General features: G+C 37.1%; 1 protein-coding gene across 8 annotated transcripts in view; it reads left to right on the forward strand.

Moving 5' to 3' along the window:
* TRPS1 (transcriptional repressor GATA binding 1) overlaps window positions 1-22,178 on the forward strand; it is a 120,328-nt gene that overhangs the window by 30,993 nt on the left and 67,157 nt on the right. For 4 of the 8 annotated variants that reach the window (XM_039342256.1, XM_039342303.1, XM_039342271.1 and 1 more), the window contains exon 2: window positions 13,462-13,547. The exons of 3 other annotated variants lie outside the window; for them this stretch is intronic. The gene's annotated coding sequence lies outside the window, so the exon portion shown is untranslated. Of the gene's footprint in view, window positions 1-13,461; window positions 13,548-13,740; window positions 13,962-22,178 lie in introns of those variants that run through there. One more of the 8 variants, XM_039342278.1, reaches the window with a different exon arrangement.

Here is a 22,178-nt window from a genome sequence, read left to right on the forward strand (position 1 = left end):
GGCTGCCTCCTCTGGGGTGGGCCAGTCCCAGTGTGATGAGGCAGTTCCTCATGTAACCTTTAACAAACAGCTGAGAAATTCTGCATTCATTTTTGGTCCAAGGCAAGTGTCCTCAACCATTTTCAAAGCATTTCTAATCCTACTAAAGATACTCCTAAATGAAGCTGAAATGTTAGTATGTATAATGTAGGCTAGCAATTTTCTTGGCATTAATGCATTTTATATGCAGGATTGAAAAATGTGGTAGCATGGTTCCAAACAGGTGGGAGATGTTTCTAAATGCATATACAAAGTAATAAGCTTATAAATCTGGGGAAAAGACTGCACTATAACTTTGCCCCAATGTGTAAATTTTCTATATGCAGGGAGTTTTTAGAAATACAATATTCATCTATAGCCCAGACGTACAGCTAAGAAATTATCCTCAACTCACTTCACCCATTAACTAGAATTTAACATAGAATTTAATGACTAACTTCTGGCTTGTTTGCTTTCTTTTCATTCTTTGCTGCACTTCCCCTCTTAGCTTACATAGCAATGATGCTGCCCAGTTATTTTTTATACTACATTTCTAGAAAGAGAAGTTCTGTGAAGGTTGATTGAATCAAAGAGTGCCTCCATATCTCCTTCTAGACAGTTTAGTTAGGGCATGGGTATCTAAGGAGATGGTATTTAATACTCTAAAATAATTTCCCCCGGTAAAGTGACCAGTTTCTTTAAAATACTAAATAAGCATGTTTAACATATTTTAAAAGCTTTTAATGAATCCAGTTACATGTAGACCTAGACTACACAAAGTAAAATGAAATAATAATGGCAGGACGAATTGTGCTCCTTTGCTGCATTTCCTAAGGTGCATATAGTTGTGCAAGTAAACAAAAGTAGAACAAAACAAACACCAGTGATAAAGCTGCTGATAAATCTTTTTTCCCCCTGAAAAACTACTATTCTGCTTGCAGAAAATTTTCAAATGGATTAGCAGGAGTGGAAGTTATCTCTTACCTGCACTTCTGAGCTGGTATAGCCAATGTCATTATCATTGTATTGTACTACATCATTCTGCTGCATGCATAAACTAGAGTACATATGACTTGGTTGTAATTGTATCAGGCTCTCTATGCCTGCCATTATAAGCCCCACTTTTCTAGGTATAGTCACAGGTCACTGGATGTAGCAGCTATTTAAAATTTTCACAATGCTTCCAGGCAACACAGAAGTTGGATGGTTCCTTACAATTTCAATAAAGTCAGTTGTGCTTCATCCACTCTTGATGGTACCAGGGAAGACCTCCAAAATTGGAAAGGAGGATGAGAGATGACATGATAGCAGTGTTCCAATATGTCAGGGGCTGCAACAAAGAAGAGGGAGTCAAGCTATTCTCCAAAGCACCTAAAGGCAGGACAAGAAGCAACGGATGGAAACTAACCAAAAAGAGAAGCAAGGAGAATTTTTCTGACAGTGAATTAATTAATTAATTAATTAATTAAGACAATTAATCAGTGAATCATCCTGCCTCCAGAAGCTGTGAAAGCTTCAACACTGGAAGTTTTTAAGAGAGTGGACAGCCATTTGTCTGAAATGGTATAGGTATAGGGCAGGGGTAGGCAACCTTGGCTCTTTTATGACTCGTGGACTTCAACTCCCAGAATTCCTGAGCCAGCCAAGGTTGCCCACCCCTGGTATAGGGTTTCCTGCTTGAGCAGGGGATTGGACTAGATGACCTCCAAGGTCCCTTCCAACTTTTTTATTATTATTATTTTGCTGGCCTGATTCAAACTCAGTATCAGTTTCTACATACACCAAGCATGCTCAGTTTCTTTACTTAGAGGTATATCATGGAAAACCATGTATATATACATACGTACATACAAACATAGAAACATACATACATGCATACATGCACACACAAACATACATTCCAACTCAGCTACACCTTAAATATCCTATCAAAAGACAAAGGACCCACTGACTGACCAAGAACAGAGACAACATAAAGAGAGGAAAGCAGTTTTTAGTCATTACTTTGATCCCCTTAGTAACAACTGTTTCTCAGTTATCAGGCATTTTTTTTCCCCTAGGCAAGAGTTGAACTTCAGAGCTAGTTAGTTGTGTGAAGAGAGAGCAGGCCCGCCTGGTTCTGTTTTGTTGATCTGGGGAAGCCTTTCTTTTGCACAGAAGCCCTTTTGTCTCTCTGGCTCTCCTTTTTCCAACCAATTTAATAATAAAAAAAGACATGTGCCTTTTCATTTTAGATAACTGTTATCTCTTATAAAAGTCTACATGAGGATAAGTAATTGACTGCACTTGGCTCTGGTACAGTAGAAGGAAGTTGTTTGATTGGTCAAAGCTTTTGTACCCATCTTAGAGGAAAAATTATGAGATGATACAGGAACACGTTGAAGTTAATCCTTTTCTTTCTTCCTCTCCCTCCCCCCATATTTACCCTGCTTGGTAAGTCCTTTGAAACTCTGCAGAGGCTTGGAAGGGAAATTTCAGGATGGCTTGTCTATTTCAGAGCTGTAGCTAAGAACTTTTGCTTGGTTAAACTTAAGGCTTGTCGTATTTGCATGTGCTGCCCTGTATCTGAATTTTAAATCCATTTCCTGAATCCGTATAAATCTATCCGTTAGCCAACTATCAGCTGAGTGAAGCCATATAAATCCATGTGTACTTGATTTGGTGGGTTGCTTTGCTATCAGGCAAATAATTTTATTTTTAACAAAACTGGAAAATGATCCAATTTTGGTGATTTCTTTTTCAAGCATGTTAAGGCTTGTAGATCATTTATATTTGCCAGTTTGGCTAAAATTCTCTGGGCTTGCGGATATCTCTCTTTTTGGTTTCATTTCGGATTTGTAACAAGATTTTGCTTTGTGATCTGCATACAGATAAGGCTTACTTGTATTGACATGAATCTTCAAGCTTGGCGAAGCTTTACTGTGTGCTTATCTACAGCTGAGGTCACTTGTATTTCAGGAAACACTGGAGTACTTTTACCTTCCCATTCTTTATTTTACACTCAGAATGTGCTCTTCCTTTTTCTGTCTTTCTGTTAGGACCCTGGTAATATAATCCCAATCTATTTATTTATAAACGATTCCCAGTGGTTTGTCCCTAGTTCATTTACTGGGAGTTCCAAATAGAGCAAAGTAAGTCTCACATCTGAAACACACAAGAACCTGGTGAACCTACTAAGTTTTGGTATTAGTTTAGCCCAGTGTTTTTCAAACTTGGCAGTTTTGGCAGAATTCCCCAGTGTGGATCTCTGGTTAATGAAGATTTCTTCTACCTTGCCTAGAAAATATTTCCAGTTAGTGTATGAACTATCAAACAAGAATGACTAGCAGTCTGATTCAGTCATGAACTTCACACATTATTTTAAGCCCTATGGTTTTTGCTTAGTTTGGACTCAATTAATAACCCCAATTCTTATGACTTCACAACGCATATCACCCAGCTGACATTAAGCCAGTTTCTCTTCATCAGCAGGATGTGTGTTCTTTGGTATCTATGCCCAGAATAGTAGTCGTAAGTATGTTTGAATAAGCTTTATTTTAATTATATTTTCTATTTGGTATTATTTTTTAACTTTATAATGGACAGCCACATCCTAAATTATTGGGTGTAAATTATTTTAAAATCAATGGCACCTGCTTTCATTTCTGCATACATACTATTAATGAGTAATATATTCAGAAGTGGATGAATTTTTCTTAGAACAATCAGTCATGCTTTAAAGTTAAATACAGTGTTTCTCAAACTTGGCAAATTTAAGACATGTGGACTTCAACTTCCAGAATTCTTGAACCGCTTGTTAAGGTTGAGAAATGCTCAAATTACCTTCTAAAATTCTTCCTTGAACTTGGGTCTCTTCTAAGTCCTTCTAAAGTTTCTTCTTAAAATGGTGTTGGCTAAAATTCTTCTTGATCTTCTGATTAAGTCAGATTCTAAAATAATGTTTCTTTTCCCTAGAGAAATGTCAGTGGAGAAATAACTCATTTTAAAAGACCGATGAAATGTTTCTTTAGTGGAAAAAAATGGATTGAAAACAGTGCAAAAATAAAAAAAACATACAGATTCACAAATGAATACCAATCTTTTCCTATTAAGTAGCAAAATCAAGAAAATGGTTTGATGATAGACCTGAGGCATGAGCTCGTGTGGCCTAAAATCTCTTTTATCACATGCAGAATTGTACAGTTAGCCAGGGAATTGCGATACAACTTTGCATTTATGATTGATTGATTGATACAAATTATTAATGAATAAAAATATTCTTCAATAACAAAACCATATAACTTTTGCTATTGTGCACCAAACGTTTTGATACTAGCTTTGTAGTAATGAAACATTGTTTGTTGTAGAAATTCATAGCAGGTAAATAAATCAAACAATCAAAATGCATTAATAATGCTCAAATAAGCCCTGGGATCACAGTGGATCACAAAATGTGATCCACTGGAGAAGGAAATGGCAAACCACTCCAGTATCTTTGCCATGAAAACCCCATGGACAGTACTAAAAGGAAAAAAGATATGACGCTGGAAGATGAGCCCCTCAGGTCGGAAAGTGTCCAATATGCTACTGGGGAAGAGCAGAGGGCTAGTACTAGTAGCGCCAGAAAGAATGAAGCGACTGGGCCAAAGCCGAAAGGACGCTCAGCTGTGGATATATCTGGTGGTGAAAGGAAAGTCCAATGCTGTAAAGATTTTTTCTCCATAGGAACCTGGAATGTAAGATCCATGAATCAAGGCAAGCTAGACGTAGTCAAAAAAGAGATGACAAGACTGAACATCGACATCTTAGGAATCAGCGAACTAAAATGGACAGGAATGGGTGAATTTAACTCAGATGACCATCAGGTATACTACTGTGGGCAAGAATCCCTCAGAAGAAATGGAGTAGCCTTCATAGTCAATAAAAGAATAGGAAAAGCAATACTGGGATACAATCCTCAAAATGACAGAATGATCTCTATTCGAATCCAAGGCAAACCATTCAATATCACAGTAGTCCAAATCTATGCCCCAACCACTGGTGCTGAAGAGGATGAAATTGACCGGTTCTATGAAGCCCTACAGCACCTTATAGAATTAACACCAAAAAATGATGTCCTTATCATCATGGGGGATTGGAATGCTAAGGTAGGAAGCCAAAAGATAACCGGAATAACAGGCAAGTTTGGCCTTGGAGTACAAAATGAAGCAGGGCACAGGCTAATAGAATTTTGTCAAGAGAATACGATGGTCATAACAAACACTCTTTTCCAACAACCCAAGAGACGGCTCTACACATGGACATCACCAGACGGTCAACATAGAAATCAGATTGACTATGTGCTCTGCAGCCAAAGATGGAGAAGCTCTATACAGTCAGTAAAAACAAGACCAGGAGCTGACTGTGGCTCAGATCATGAGCTTCTCGTTGCAAAATTTAGGCTTAAATTGAAAAAAGTAGGGAAAAGCACTAGGCCACTCAGGTATGAACTAAATCATATTCCTGATGAATATACAGTAGAGGTGACAAATAGATTTAAGGAACTGGATCTGATAGACAGAATGCCTGAAGAACTATGGATGGAAGTTCGCAACATTGTACAAGAGGTAGCAACTAAAACCATCCCAAAGAAAAAGAAATGCAAGAAAGCAAAATGGCTGTCTGAGGAAGCTTTGCAAATAGCTGAGGAAAGAAGGGAAGCGAAAGGCAAAGGAGAAAGAGAAAGATACACCCAATTGAATGCAGAATTCCAGAGAGTAGCTAGAAGAGATAAGAATGCCTTCTTAAATGAACAGTGCAAAGAAATAGAATAAACTATCTCTTCAAGAAAATTGGAGATATGAAGGGAATGTTTCATGCAAAGATGGGCATGATAAAGGACCAAAATGGCAGAGACCTAACAGAGGCAGAAGAAATTAAGAAGAGATGGCAAAACTACACAGAAGAACTATACAAGAATGAGCTTAACATCCCAGATAACCACAATGAGATGGTCACTGACCTCGAACCAGACATCCTAGAATGTGAAGTGAAATGGGCCTTAGAAAATCTGAGCAACAACAAAGCTAGTGGAGGTGACAGTATTCCAGCTGAGCTATTCAAAATCTTAAAAGACGATGCAGTAAAAGTGCTACACTCAATTTGCCAGCAAATTTGGAAAACTCAACAGTGGCCACAGGATTGGAAAAGGTCAGTTTACATTCCAATTCCAAAGAAAGGCAATGCCAAAGAATGTTCAAACTATCGCACCATTGCACTCATTTCACATGCTAGTAAAGTTATGCTTAAAATCCTACAAGCTAGACTCCAGCAGTATGTGGATCGAGAACTACCAGAAGTACAGGCAGGATTTCGAAGAGGCAGAGGAACTAGAGATCAAATTGCCAACATACGCTGGATCATGGAGAAAGCTAGGGAGTTCCAGAAAAACATCTACTTCTGCTTCATTGACTATGCAAAAGCCTTTGATTGTGTGGATCACAACAAATTGTGGCAAGTTCTTAAAGAGATGGGAGTACCAGACCATCTCATTTGTCTCTTGAGAAACCTATATGCGGGTCAAGAAGCAACAGTGAGAACCGAACACGGAACCACTGATTGGTTCAAAATTGGAAAAGGAGTCCGGCAAGGCTGTATACTGTCGCCCTGCCTATTTAACTTATATGCAGAGCACATCATGAGAAAGGCAGGGCTAGATGAATCAAAAGTTGGAATTAAGATTGCCGGGAGAAATATCAACAACCTAAGATATGCAGATGATACCACTCTAATGGCAGAAAGTGAAGAGGAACTAAAGAGCCTCTTGATGCGGGTGAAGAAGGAGAGTGCAAAAGTTGGCTTGAAACTCAACATTAAGAAAACCAAAATCATGGCATCCGGCCCTCTCAATTCCTGGCAAATAGATGGGGAAGAAATGGAGGTAGTGACAGATTTTATTTTTCTGGGCTCCAAGATCACCTCAGATGGGGACTGCAGCCAAGAAATTAAAAGACGCTTGCTCCTGGGGAGGAAAGCTATGGCAAATCTAGACAGCATTCTAAAAAGCAGAGACATCACCCTGCCAACAAAAGTGCGTATAGTCCAGGCCATGGTTTTCCCAGTTGCAATGTATGGCTGTGAAAGTTGGACCATAAGAAAGGCTGAGCGCAAAAGAATTGAGGCTTTGAACTATGGTGCTGGAGAAGACTCCTGCGAGTCCCTTGGACTGCAAGGCGCTCAAACTGGTCAGTCCTAGAAGAGATCAACCCCGACTGCTCTTTAGAAGGCCAGATCCTGAAGTTGAAACTCAAGTACTTTGGCCACCTAATGAGAAGGAAGGATTCACTGGAGAAGAGCCTAATGCTGGGAAAGATTGAGGGCAATAGAAGAAGGGGACGACAGAGAATGAGATGGCTGGATGGAGTCACTGAAGCAGTAGGTGTGAATTTAAATGGACTCCAGAAGATGGTAGAGGACAGGAAGACCTGGAGGAACGTTGTCCATGGGGTCGCGATGGGTCGGACACGACTTCGCAATTGACAACAACAAAGCCCTGGGAAGTTGATTTTCAAATATGCAAATATAATAAACATAGTATATACAGCAAATATAGCAGTCAGTATTTTTTTTTCTCACTGGCCTGCAAAAATCAGTGGAAAGCTGTAATTTTGTACTGAACATCAAATATTTGGCTCTGCGGTAAAAGATGCTGGATTCATCAGCTGGAAAGCTGATAGCTCAGGTTCAAGATCTGAGTGCCATGCAATGGGGTGAATTCCTGTACTTGCCCCAACTCCTACTGACCTAACAGTTTGAAAACATGCAAATGTGAGTAGATAAATAGGTACCACATGCTAGCCACGTAATCATGGTTAATTCTTCAGGCAGCGCTGAAATGGAGATGAGCAGTGCCTCTTGTAAGCAATGACTAGCATAGTAAAATCTGTAAGGACTCCTATCAGATATTTATTTTTTCCATTTTTTGTTAGTGCACTTGATTTTTATTTTGAGTAGGGAAGAAAGTTGGATCATAGTATCTCTTATATCAGGCATGCTGGTTGAGGAATTCTGGGAGCTGAAGTCCACAAATCATAAAAGGGCCAAGTTTGAAGACCCCTGCCTTATATCCAGCCTACTCATTTATCTAGATAATATTCTGGATGTCTGAACCTGGAGATTTTGTGCTAATCTGAACCTGATATAATGCAGAATGCATTGAATGCAGAAGAAATAAAGTTCATTGATTCACATTGTCAGTCCTGATAAAATTAAGCGGTAAAAAGTGTGGAAGAAACAGTGATAAGGATTTGTCAAGTGATATATTTTATTGGTACAGGGATGACTGGATGGAGCTATAAATGGGTAGCTTTCAGTAGGCTCAAGCCTATTAGTAAAGTTCAATTGCGTGAGGCAAACTATTTGTCAGAAGCTTGTGAGATTAGTTTTGTATTGAGATTATTAAGGGTTTCATCATTGGTGCGTTTTGCTATAGAGCTCAGAAAATATGTGAGGGTAGAACATTGTTGTCTTGATCGTCTCAGCTTATAATTGTTGTCTTACCACGAATCAGCAGTTACAAATTGGAAAATACTTAGTAAGGGGAGTCCCTGGCAGGCAGTATGACAGTATTTGGTATATTACACAGAATGATTTAAGGCTGGACAGAACTGGTAGGTTAGTTCTAAAAGTTACATGTTGTTAATGTTCTACAGGCAACCTATAATTTGAACAGAGGACATGTCAGCATCATGATGGTTGGTCCCTGCTAAGTTATTAAAGTTAAAATTGCAATAATTGCAAATTGTAAAATAGCTTCTTTTTCATTTGTGTAAGAGACAAGTTAAAAATGTTAGAAATCAGAGATAGTGTTGAAGGTGTAGGAAACATGTCCCATTTTACAAAATGAGAGGTTGGTGAGAAATGGGCAAAACCTCTGAGTGTGTGGATGTTATGAAAAATATAGAAAATGTCTAGGTCTAGGGACTTTTATGTGGCTGCCCAAAAGAATTAGGGGCTATTCTTAAAGACAAATTTTGGGGAAAAGGTTTTTTTCTTTCATCCCATGTACTTACCAAATTGCAATTTTTAATATAAGATATCATCCCGGAGAAGATCTGTTGATGTGGTCACTAAAATTTTACACCAACAAGATGGCATATAATCAGCATGTGAAAGAAGGAGAAGAATAGTAAACTGATCTCTAAACATATCATTTTTAAAATATGATTTAATACATTTAATTATGTTGATTACATTTTGTTTTGTATGTTTCTTTTCTTACTATTGTTTGGAATGTGGGCCTTACTTGGCAGTCAAAGACCACGTGCAGCTCTAAGTCCAGAATGGAATGTGTATCCTGGTTCTATGGGTAGTATGTTGTGTCTAAGAATGAATGAATGAATGAATGAATGAAAAATGTGTATTTTTTTTCTTTATGTAATTGCTAAGGAAATACTATAGAGATTTTTGTTTACTTTACAGTAATACTTCAAGAATGTAATAGGCAGATAAGAACACAATTGTTGCTTAAATTTCCTAATTTTTCATATGAAGAATTCAGATATCTAAAGTTGAGGCTTTTGAAATCCAAAGCTTGACATGATGGGTTTTCTGTTTTCTGATTGTTGGATATGTTGAGACACTTCTTTATTTTAACGATTTGGTGACATGTTCATTTATAAATTCTAAAAAGAAAAGTTTTAAAGCTACTTTTCCATATTGACAGCTCTCTAGTAGTTGCCAGATGCTGTTCTCTGTGGAAGGTGTGGACGATGTTGCTGGTTTTCAAGAAGTATTCCCAGCAACAGACAACTGCAGCAGAATAGGACAGAGTACATACCAACTGTTTGAGTTTATAATCAGGGAGAACAGACCACATCTTATTAAAGTCTTGAGAAGCTACATTTCTTCATGTGCGCATAGCTAGGATCATCTGTCTATAGTGGGGTGCATACTTTTTTTCTTTGTTTTTAAGGTTAGACATCACTTTTCTTTCTAATGACATACTGGGGCACCCATTTCTCAAAATAGGCTAGTTAAATTTAATTATAGTTATATTAAATTTAGTTGATTCTTCATGTCTGTAACTAATTAAATCATTTGTCATATTACAGTTTGCAGTTTGATGACTATATTTTGAAAGGATCTGAGGGTTTCTTCCTAGGTTTCTGTAGGTGGCATCTGGACCTGGAATCTCATCTTCAAATGTATCTGGCAGAAATATCCCAATTTTTTTCCCCTTAGGAGTAACAAAGCACTTTTCCTCTGCAGTTTTGTTGCTTTGTGATCTCTCCAAGATGAATAATTTGCCTGTAGTTATTCTTACTGTATATATCTAAATCCATAAAAAGACATGCTGATATTAATAGTCTTGCTATATTAGATAACAGCTGATTCACTGATAACACATTAATTCCACAAGAGCTGATTTTTGTAACTATATATGGAAATTCATTATTTCCCACTGAATCTAAAAGATAGGAGTTCTGGAAATCAGTGTCTAAACATTACAAGGCATTTACTTTGCATGAGTTTTGAAACTGAGTTATGTGGTTTACAGCACAATTTGTGCCTCCCATGGTATTGCTCAATTGAAAGTTTCATTACTCTCAGTTGGCATGGTCAGTATTGTGGGAAGCTGTCAACTGTGGTTCAACAATATTAGGAGAATGTACCCTAATCTAAATGGATTGTAAGCCATAGCAGCCCTCACAGTTTAAGGCAGAGGTGTGAGGTGAAATGGGTGAAACAGCATCTGCACCTGATTTTCTTCCTTACATAGTTAAGAACAGTTAATAAAAACATAAGAAAAGGTTATTTAGACTGGAGGATCAGACTGAATGAGGAAAAAAAGAGACAGTTTATTTGGAGTCTCCTCTCTCCTTTTTATCTCAAACTATACTGGTGCTACCACTTTTTTTTAAAAAAAATGAATAGACGAGAGAATATTCTTGAGACAGAATAGATTTGGAGCCTGATGGCGCAGTGTTTAGAATGCAATATTGCAGGCTAATTCAACTTATTGCCAGGAGTTCCATTATTATTGGGGGTAATATGCTGACTCTGTAAACCACTTAGAGAATGCTATAAAACACTATGAAGCGGTATATAAGTCTAAGTGCTAATGCTAAGTGCTATTTCTATTTGATGACTGCTTTGCTTAGTGATGCTTCAAAGTTACGACAGTAGTAAAACATGACCTTATGATCAGTCCTTGAATTTATGACCATTAGCTTCTTGTTCACAGGATTGAGATTTAGATGCCTTGCAGTAGATGGGTGTTCAGGACCGTCGTAATGTTTTGAGGTCATGATGCCCCTTTGTGTACTTCACGGCTAGTTTTGGTCAATAGAAAATCTGGCAATAAAATCACAAGTCATGTTCATGTGATGTCTCACTTAATAATCATGGGTGATTCTCTTAATGACCGTGGGAAGTGAGGTTGTAACCTGGGATGACAATGTGATGTTTTACTTAACCACATTGCTTATGATGGAGTTGTTGTTAAATGAGGAATACCTATATATTTGTTCTTTTACTCTGATTCGTTTTACACTGGCAACTTTTAATTTATCATTCAGTTTTCATGACATAATCAAATAAAAAATCCACAGGGGACAACATTTAAAATTGTTGTCTCTGTGTGTGCGTATACGAGTGCATATACACACATCTGTAATCCAGCCAACTGAATGCCAAGAAAAATCACAGGCAAGTCTGGAGCATAATAATACTTCTCCACTCAGATTTAATTATTGTATACATAGACTGCCTTTTTCTGAGAGGCTAAGTTGGCATAGATATCCCATCCCATCTGTTGTCATTCTCCTAGGGATCTTATGAGATAGGCAAGGATGAAAGAACAGATTCCTCAGTGAGATTTTAGACTAAGGGTGTACCTGAACCAGACTCCCCAGCCCTCATTTATCTTCTTAACCATATGAATGCCACATAATTAATCTGCAGCAGAACTCTGCATGATTTAAAAATGAATGAAAACAAGTACTCAGATCTACAGTGAACGTAACAGTTCTCTGTGGTTTATTGGAATGGCTGTCTTATTTCGGGATTCAAAAAAAACTGGAAAAAAGGTGCAACTGCTTTAAGGAGACAATTCATTAATGGGACTCTTAGAGCAGTTGCAGTTTTTTTTTAAAAAGTTCACACATAAATCTAAATATTGGGCTGGTTTAAGAATAAGAGAGTAGGGGCTGCATTTCACTTCTTCTAAATGTTGTTCTAAGTTATACAACTCTTAAGAAATTCTAAGGTATACTTATTTTGGTAGATGACATTACATACAGCCATCATGACTAGTACTTACTGATCCTTATCTTCAGTTAATTAACTTAATCCCTTTTGAAAGCAATGCAATTTTATAGGCATTGTTAATATTTGTGGCAGAAAATTCCAAGGCATTCTGTTAGGTAGAGTTGTGCTGAAGATTCTTTCATCTCTCCTTCCATTATTTCCATTCAGTTTGTTGGAAAATGTATATTCCAATGTATTTGCAATTACAAAACTGTGTTCACAACAGAATTTTTGATGGTATTCTCATGGACTGACTTCAGAAAGTAAAATAAACAAGCAGTAAACAGAGTGTTGTGCAGTCTATGCATCAAAGTTTTGTATCATCATTAGTTTTATCTTGGAGTCATTTTTTAATCATTCCTGACGTCAAATTTCCCTTTTTCATTGGAAGTATCTCTCTATACCCTCTTCCTTTTTTTCAAATTTTCATTGAGTCATTCCTAAAACTTGAGGATTTGGATCCTGGTCAATGTGCTTTTGCTTAGATCACATTAGAATATATATACAAATGGCTGGAGCAAAATAAATTGCAATGTGCAATCCAGACTTCAGATTTCCTTATGTTGATCTGTGTTTGCCATTTGAATGCCCATCCTCTCATTATGTTCTTTGCTAGCTTGCTGTAGTAGGCTTTTATTTCAGTTTTATTTATGAGGAATAGAGCTATTAATTTGACAAAATCGCAGTGAGTTGCTTCATTAGCAAATTGAGATTAATTTAAAAAATGAGACAAAATGATAATTAAAAATGAGACGCTTTGAAATTGAGTAGATCTGGGTGTGGACCTTTGATTAATTTTTAATTTGCTTGTCCTGTGCAATAATAAATGGGTGAATCAGCTTGCCTAGCCAAACCAAACTGTTCTTGTTTTGGCGAGACTGTCATTGTCTGATATCAAGTGTATAACTTTATACTTTTGTATGATTTAGATTTTAACTAATTTGCTTGAAAACTTCCCCTACTGACATCAGTGCCATAGAATTGGCTTCAAAATTGTGTCTTATTCACTGAGTATTTTTCTTTTTTTTTTACAAAAATTGTACCTATATTGTTTAGAATTCATGTAATATAAAATGTTCTGAACCTCTGAGAAAATGATTTGGTGAAGCAGACAGTATCCAGAACCAGGTAGCCAAGTCTCTTTTTTCTTTCTTTCTTTTTCCTATCTATCCACAGGACTTAATCTGAACCAAAATTTCTTCCCTGGAATTTGATTCGGTGCCAGATTTCAATCTTGGAAATATTTATCACGGAGAGTTACTGTGAGTATGAACCATTTCTCCTGGCCATTCAGAAGCATGAGCCATTTCCTCTTTGTTTTGTCTGAGAACAGGCATTCATGTTCAGGAGTCATACCTAAGGGAACATTAGCATTCATGCGTTAGCTTTTGGAATTTGAGGTAGTGTTCACTACTTAACAGTTACTGCTTCTCAGTGCTTTTAATTTGGATGCCACAGACTCATCTGTATAATATAGGTCTATGTGTATATCTCATTTTCAAGATCTTTCAGCTCTCTGTTAGCTCTATATCAGTTTACTATCTCTTTCCTAGCAGTTAAGATGCTGGACTTTTGACTGGAAGGGTAGCAGTTTGAGACTCAGGCACTCTATGATGAGGTCAGCTCCCATTCTTGCTTCAGCTCCTGCCAACCTAGCAGTTTGAAAGCATGAAACTGTGAGTAGATAAATAGGCACTACTTTGGTTGGAAAGTAACGTTCCATGGATCTTGGCTATTGTCATGCTGGCCATATGATCACGGAAGTGTCTTCGGACAATGCTGGCTCCATTGGCTAGGAAATGGGGATAAACACTGCCCCCTAGAATTGGACACAACTAGACAGGGGAAACCTTTATCTTTTTTTTTTAAATTAAAGTAAGCAATTCTGTATGATACGTTAATTCATGATATGCTATTCAGAGGGTTGACTGTAGCAGAGATGTTCATATAAAACACTACCAAGTAGGTATTGCAAGGCTGAAAGCCTAAAATGTAACATTGGCGTTAGAGAATTTTGAATGATGATTGCCTAACAACTATCACTTTAGGTGGTTTTCTTTTTTTCTCTTTTAGTTATGTATTCAATTTACAAACATTCTGGGGCTGTTTTTGGGTGAGAATATGGCAATATCTCATAGGTCAGTGAATTGGTTAGTGGGCAAGAGATGGTATTATATCAAGTCAGTTCCATGCAAGAAAATTGTGGTCCATGAATCCACTGAATTGGATGGCAGAAAAAGAAGGAAGTGTCTAGTTCCATAAATATTGAGGAATACTATGCAGGCAGATGAGTTATTTGACAGAATTTAGGGAGTGTTGAATACCTATTCTCCACCTACAAGCTGCTAATGATGGGAAGGCAAATAATCCAGCCTTGAATTCATTGCCTGTATTTTAACAGTCACCTTTTGTGGCCTGGCATTTATTTCTTAATTTGTTAGATTTATATCCTCTATCTATTGTCCGGGAGTTGAAGACCATTTACATGGAGCTATCAAGTTTCACTTTATTCCATAAAAATAATCCTGTGAAGTAGATTGCACTGAGAGTGTGACTGTCCCAAAGTTACTCAGTGCATTTCAGTGACGGAAGTGGACTTGAACTTCAGTTTCCTGAATTCTAGTCCAACTAGTAATCACTACACTATACTGTCTTTCTGTGAATTTATTTACAGGCTGCCTTGCCTGATATGGTCATGAAGAAAGGAAGGAAAATAAAAATGATAATACATGATTTCACAAATACCTGGTAGTAGAAATTGCATAGATTTATTGTTGGGTTAATTGATCTATTCAAAAGTTATTAAGATTTACTGATAATCTGTAGCTTAGGTGGATTTGTTTTTTGTTGTCTGAGAAACGTGAATAACACTTGGTGTTTCATAAACTATCAAAAATAGGATTCTCTATAATTTGATGTTTCTGGAAATGGCTTAGAGTCATGGATAAAGTTAGCAATCATCTCATAAAGTAAGTTTAAAAACAGGCAAAAATAGACAGCTTCTAATTCAGGTTTTAGGTTCTTTGATCTGTATTGGAAGAAAATTACAAGAAGAGGCATGTATAATGTTCTCTTATATACTGTTTCTGACTAAATAGAAAGATTCTAAATATAAATGTTTGTACTTTGCCAGAGCTTCTAAAGAAAAAAAATTACAAATGTGACATAGGTTTATACGTACGTACGTACCTACGTACCTACCTACCTACATACATACATAATTAGCTCTCATCAGCCAGACATACCCTTCTGAGATTCGAACCTGGGCTGCTTGCACGTTAGGCAGCTGTGTTGACCTCTAGGCCACAGGCTCTTTCTCACTTTGTCGGCTGTGTGAGGGAGGGAAGAGAAGAGACAGGGGAAGAGAATTACCTTGAGTGTTTTTTGATGCACCCTGCTGACCCAAATATGGGAGAAAGAAATCTTTTTCCTGTATCAGCTCAATCTAGAGCCATCCACAGGCAGTAGTCGCTACTATGACATCATTTATATTTTAATTTTTTTTGGATTGCTAACAAAGAATTAAGGGAGACTGGAATAGCTATTTCGAGCTAATTAGCTCTCATCAGCCAGGCATACCCTTCTGAGATTCGAACCTGGGCTGCTTGCATGTTAAGCAGCTGTGTTGACCTCTAGGCCATAGGCTCTTTCTCACTTTGTCAGCTGTGTGAGGGAGGGAAGAGAAGAGACAGGGGAAGAGATATATACACACTCAAATTTATTGTTTTATCAAATTTGTATACCTGCTCTGCTCATTTCACAAAAACAATCAAATAACAATATAAAAACAATAATTATAAACCAAGTAAATTAAATCTAGATATAAATCTTTGACCATTATTTTTGATGGCTTGAAATATTTGCCACAATATGCAAACAGCTTTAATTTGTAAACATAACCATGGTTTTTTAAAAAGTATTTTTATTGAGGAAAAACAAAAGTTGAAATTTTTCAGAGGAAATAGAATTTTTATAACACAATGAATAATTATTTAGTCAACCACATTTAGTTTATTTTTTCATGTAATCCTTTCTTAGCTTATGTGAGTTTATGATTTAATGGGCTGTGTGGTTAGATTAATTGAGAAATCCAGGGCAAGATATATATGTGATATGATATAAATGTATTATATGAAAATAGAACTTGGATTTTCATTCCTTCCTCCCTTGGGCCAAGTTATGTCCCCTCCTTTGACTTATGATGAGGTCTGCAAGTCCCAAGGAGATTTCAGTCACTTTAATTGAATAAGAGAATAAGAGTTGGAAGGGACCTTGAAGGTCTTCTAGTCCAACCCCTTGCTGAGGCAGGAAACCCTGTACCAGGGGTAGGCAACCCAAAACACTCAAGGAGCCACTTGGACCCATTTCCCACCAAAAACAAAACACGGGGAGCCGCAAAATCCTTTTGATATCTAAAATGAAGATAACACTGCATATATCCTTTTTTACCTTTATTATAGGTGTGTGTGTGTTTGTGTGTGTGTGTTTGTGTGTGTGTATGTGTGTGTGTATATGTATGTATACACACACACACACACATATATATACACATACATACACATACACATACAGGTAAAAAAAGGATATATGCAGTGTTATCTTCATTTTAGATGTCAAAAGGGTCTCTCTCTCTCTCTGTCTCTGTCTCTCTCTCTCCCTCCCTCTCTATCTGCCCTTGGTCTGCCTGCCACTCCTCTTCCCCCACTCTCTTTCTTTCTCTCTCTCTCTTTCCTCTCTCTCTCTCTCTCTCCCTCCCTCCCTCCCTCTCTCTCTCTCTCTTTCTCTCTCTCCTATCTGCTGCTCACCTGGCAAGCTTCAAGCTGTTGTCCAACAAGCTCAGGGTAAGCAACCTCGTCTCTTTTATGACTCATGGACTTCAACTCCCAGAATTCCTGAGTCAGCCTAGCTGGGCTAGCTAGCTCTCTCCTGCCCTTCCTGCTTCCTGCTTCCTGCAGAGACGCAGCAAAGGGAGGAGCTCCGTCCAGAAAGCTTGTCAGCTCTTCGGAGAACACTGTGAGTGCAATCTTTTACACACACACACACACACACACACACACAGAGAGAGAGAGAGAGAGAGAGAGAGAGAGAGAGAGAGAGAGAGAGAGAGAGAAGGAAGCAGGGAAGCGCAATTGCCTCTCTCTGTCTCTGTCTCTCTCTGCAAAGGCAGAGGAGGCTGGGAGCCACCGGGGAAGGCTCAAAGAGCCGCATGAGGCTCTGGAGCCGCAGGTTGCCGACCTGTGCCCCATACCATTTCAGACAAACATCTGTCCAGTCTCTAGGTAAAAGCTAAAAACCTTTTCACTTTTTGACAAGAGAAACATGATTAATGTTCTTATTTATCTAGTTTATCGATTTTATTACAAGGTTTTACATGCCGCTCCTCTCAATAGCAAGTGTTTTTTTTCCAAGAGAATAATATGTAGCTTACCCAGTGTAGCTTATTCTATGTTTAAGCTAAATGCAAGTAATAGACAAATTTAGAATTATTATTGGAGACTTGGGTACTTGAAAAGAAGTTCCACTTGTCACATTTTCAGGAGGAAAATGGTGTTCCTGAAAGAACTTCAAGTTGTGTATTTGTGTTATGGAAATTATGGTTCATGGGTGATATTATCAAACACTGCACAGGATTTTATCTATTCTGTTCTATTTTAAAGCAAAATGTTTTGGGAAGTATTGGGAGTGGAACAGGAAGCACTTGGTAGCATAGAACTAATTTATTTTCTTGTTTTATTACCTCAAGAATAATCTTCACATACAACAAAGTAAAAAATAAAAAAAATGTTCTTGGGAGCTTGTTTGAAATGACAGTACATGCTGATGATAGTGTTTCATCCCCTAATTTAAAGAAGGAGCCATTTACTTTTAAAGATCAGTATATGTTGGACAGAAAATTAGGAGCCACAATAGAAGTTCAAATTCTTACACTGAGAAAAAAAGGCATGTGTTGTTTTTGTCATTTTATATCTATCTCTTCCTTGTTTTATAATATACTTGGTACACTCAAAATGTACCAAGTGTTGCTTTCCATTTCTAGTCCCAGTTATTGTAGATTAGGTCTTGACTGTCAGTGGTTTTGAAAGTCTTCAAATAGGGGTCTTTTACACTCCACCTGGAGATTCAAGTAATTGAATCTTCATGAAACTATTTTGTACAAAATAGTTCTTCACCAAAGGTCAATATCCTTTCTCCTGATTTGAAACTTTAAATATGTTGGCTTTGTTCAGACTTCTTCTTAGAGTTAGGGATTTGCAGTTGAAAGAAAGCTTGATGAAAACTTAATGAAATTGAGTAAGATAATATGAGAAGCAACAAAATAATTCTTCACTGTATTGACATTTGCTGAATTTCTGCAAGTAAAGGAGTGAAATGTATATAATTATTCTCTGGAGTGTTTAGTTGATATAACAACATGGCTGAAGAAATATTGTTACAGCTTTCCAGATATCTAATCCAGTTTGTCACTCAAAGTACTTTCCTTGAGATTTGACAGTTATGGTGGAAATAGCAATGAAATCCTATGCCTCAAAGAACCAGGACAAATATGACGTTTCCATTGAGTAAGCTGTGATAAAACAAAATTTGTTGACCTAGATGCTTGGTTTCCCTCCTATATCAGAAAATTCTTCTGTATAATGTATCTTTACGAGGTTAGGTTAGCTTTGCACTGTTAATTCCAAAGACAGAACTAATTCAGTTCACTTGGAATTTTAAAAATGGCTTCCATGGAAGCACGTGCCTGTTTTCAACATGGCTGCCCATAGATTACTGGTAAACTGATGGATTTGGTTGCCTTTATATTTTTCTATCTTCCTAGAGTACTTTCAATCATTTCTGATTATTTCACCTTTTGGGATGTGTGTGTATGTGTGTGTGTGTGTGTGTGTGTGTGTGTGTGTGTGCATACTTCAAGTGCAATACTGTACTGCTTTTATGCTTTGTAGAAATGTATCTAAGATTGTGAGGCATTTCTGTAAATAAACCTGGTGCTAAAAGCTGTTGCTTTGCTTTGCAACAAACCAGCTGCCTGTTTACTATTTTTTTTTCTAAAACAACTAAAAGAAAAGAAAATGGAACAGTGAGCTTAACTACCGGTATTCTTAAGGTATCTGTTGGCATATTGGTGTCAGTGGGCAGTATGCAACCTATTTGTGTTCATTCAGAATGATACTGGAACTATAGGAGTGCAAGCAGAATTTTTTCTCAAAGAACTCTAACTACGTGAAAATGGGTTTTTCTCCATCATCATGCTGAGAAAAGGCATTCAGGTAAAACAACACCCCTTCCAGCTATGTATGGAAACATAACAGTGTTGGAGAAATTCATTTTATTTTTACTTTTTAATGAGCAAGGACAGAGAGAATAAAAAAAGTAAAAAAATAACTTAGTTATCTTTGACTTGATAAGGTACAAGTAGTGCAGCCCCTAATGATATCAAAGCTAGGCTTTGAAGTTGATTCATTGACTAATCTGATTTGGCAGAAAATAATTTCTTTCAATTTATTTATTTAATTTATCATATTTGTATGGCCTCCATATCACAAGAGAGGTATAATTAGTTTTCCTCTTGCTGATTTACTATGTTGTACATTGTACTGAATGTTTTATAGAATGTTTTCAATATGGTATGAATCCAGGAAGTGATATAAGTTTCCTTGGTGGTGATGAGTAATATATTCCATCTTGAAAGTTAGGGTGCTTAAAAAACATTCTGGACTAGAATTGTAGGATAGTTTTCAACTTGACATTCATGGTAAGGTTATTGAAAAGGAGGTTCAATTCTAACTACAGATGAGATGTATTGTTGGAATCCCTTTCTCTCATGATTTACGGCATAGGACTGAGACTAAGTTGGTTGGTCTTGTGGATAAACTTCAGGAAGTGCTGAAGATTAGATGCATATTTTAAGATTACTGCATACCACAAGATTACTGCATACCATAAGGTTTTTATTATTTAGTCTATGTAGATCTGCCTTTAAGGATGACCTGGAAGCTGCAGTTGGCAGCGAATGCAGCTACTTGCCTCCTGAATGGAACTGGTCAGTTCAGCTAAATAACATCTGTTCTGTGAAAGTTAGATTGGTTGCTGATAGAATGCTGAGCCCAGTTCATGGTGCTAGTTGCTAAACTATAAAGTCTTTTACCCTTGGACCCTTGCTACCTCTGTCTTCTCCAACTTGAATCTGCCTACTCTACATGATCTACATGAGGTAGATGCCCCCACAGACCAGAAGGTGGGAAACTTGATAAATGGCATTCTTGTCACCAGTCTCCTTAGCTTAACTCTCTGAGATCAGGTTGGATCCCATCATTTGATTATTGAAGAAGCAATTGAACATGTTCATTTTCTTTAGAGGCTTTGGGGAGCAAATTTGGAAGACTGCAGTAGTTTTTTAAAAAAATATTACTGTTATAAGCTATTTAGAGTCATTTATATAATTGGCTTACAGATAGTTGCAAATAAATATAATGTAAATAGCACTATTTAAAATACTACTAAATATGTCAATCCGGGTGTGGTTAAAAGTTTAAAAGCCAATATCTTGTCTAGAACTTCGTATATTGGTATATTGTCTACTGGCAAGCTAATGATCACATTTGTACTAGATTATTGTTATTGTTATTCTGGAACAATGAAACAATTAGGTTAATAACAAATTCTTAAGTGTTTGGCAAAATGGCCCTGTGTTCATCAAAAGAATTATGTAGAGTGATATTTTGGCCTTTTGTTTCATTCAGTCATCAAGGCTCTTGTATTACTGGTGAAGATCTGTTTTTGACAAACCCTGAAAAGGATTTCTTGTGAATATGGTTCTGTGAAAAGAGTTAACAAAAGTCTGAAAACCCAAATGATGGATGAATTTTGCATGTACAACATGTTTGTAGTTTGTACAGCCTTTGAGAAGGGGCGGGAGTAGCTGGAGAGAGCATTGTTGTAAGAACTAGCCAAACTCTAACCAGTGCAGTTTATTTAATTAAAACTCATATTGTTTTGATGAATAGTAGGCAAGAGATAAAACATATATTCCATTACCCACTGGAACTCTTGGACAAACTAAAAATGGATTAAAAAACTTCTGGAATGGTTCATTTATAATTATGCGAGAAGAACACATACCCAAGAATTATACAGGATTGTTGACTAATATCTCAAAACTTGTGTTCCAGTTTTCACCACTTTTACACTCGGTTAACCCTTGAACATCCATAAGTTCTCTAAAACAGACCATGATGAAAATGGAGAACTTGGAACTTTTTCTTCATGTATTCACACATTATTTAATCCTCTTTCTTGGTCATGGAGTTTGATTCAATAATTTTTGTGCATTTACTAAGCACACTTGTCTTTTGTTTACTTCTAATAAATAGAATGGATATAAATCCTACGTGATCATAGTCAAAGAATCATATGTTATATGCTTGCTTCCCCCCCCCATGCTTTGGAAGCTTAACGTGTGTGGGTATCAAGGAAAGAGAACTTATGAGGAATGCTTGGTAGCTGATTGAGAACAGGTTATTTGTAGAGTAATTGGGATTGCACATGCTAAGAGTAAAGGGCAGGCAGTGCTTTGTAGACATTGAAATGCAATTAAACATTCATGGTTGAAACACTGATACAAATTGTAGACCACACGTATACCCTCGCAGTAATAAGACTTGGTAAAATAAAAGCATATCTGCATTCGGTTAACATCACACAGATGCCATATGCAAAGACTTGTAAGGATCTCTGTAGGGTTTTCCTTTCCTTTTCTTCTTTTATAGACTTCCTGAGAATCATCCCATACAATTTTCCAGATGTCTGTATTGCCCCAATTGTGGATTATTTCACAATTGTGGGATTGAATCATGTGTGGAAGTAAAGTATATAGTAAGTGGACTGTACACTGT

This window comes from Crotalus tigris, unplaced genomic scaffold (genome assembly GCF_016545835.1).
Source record: "Crotalus tigris isolate CLP2741 ecotype Arizona unplaced genomic scaffold, ASM1654583v1 scf7180000017550.10884619, whole genome shotgun sequence".
NCBI lineage: Eukaryota > Metazoa > Chordata > Lepidosauria > Squamata > Viperidae > Crotalus > Crotalus tigris.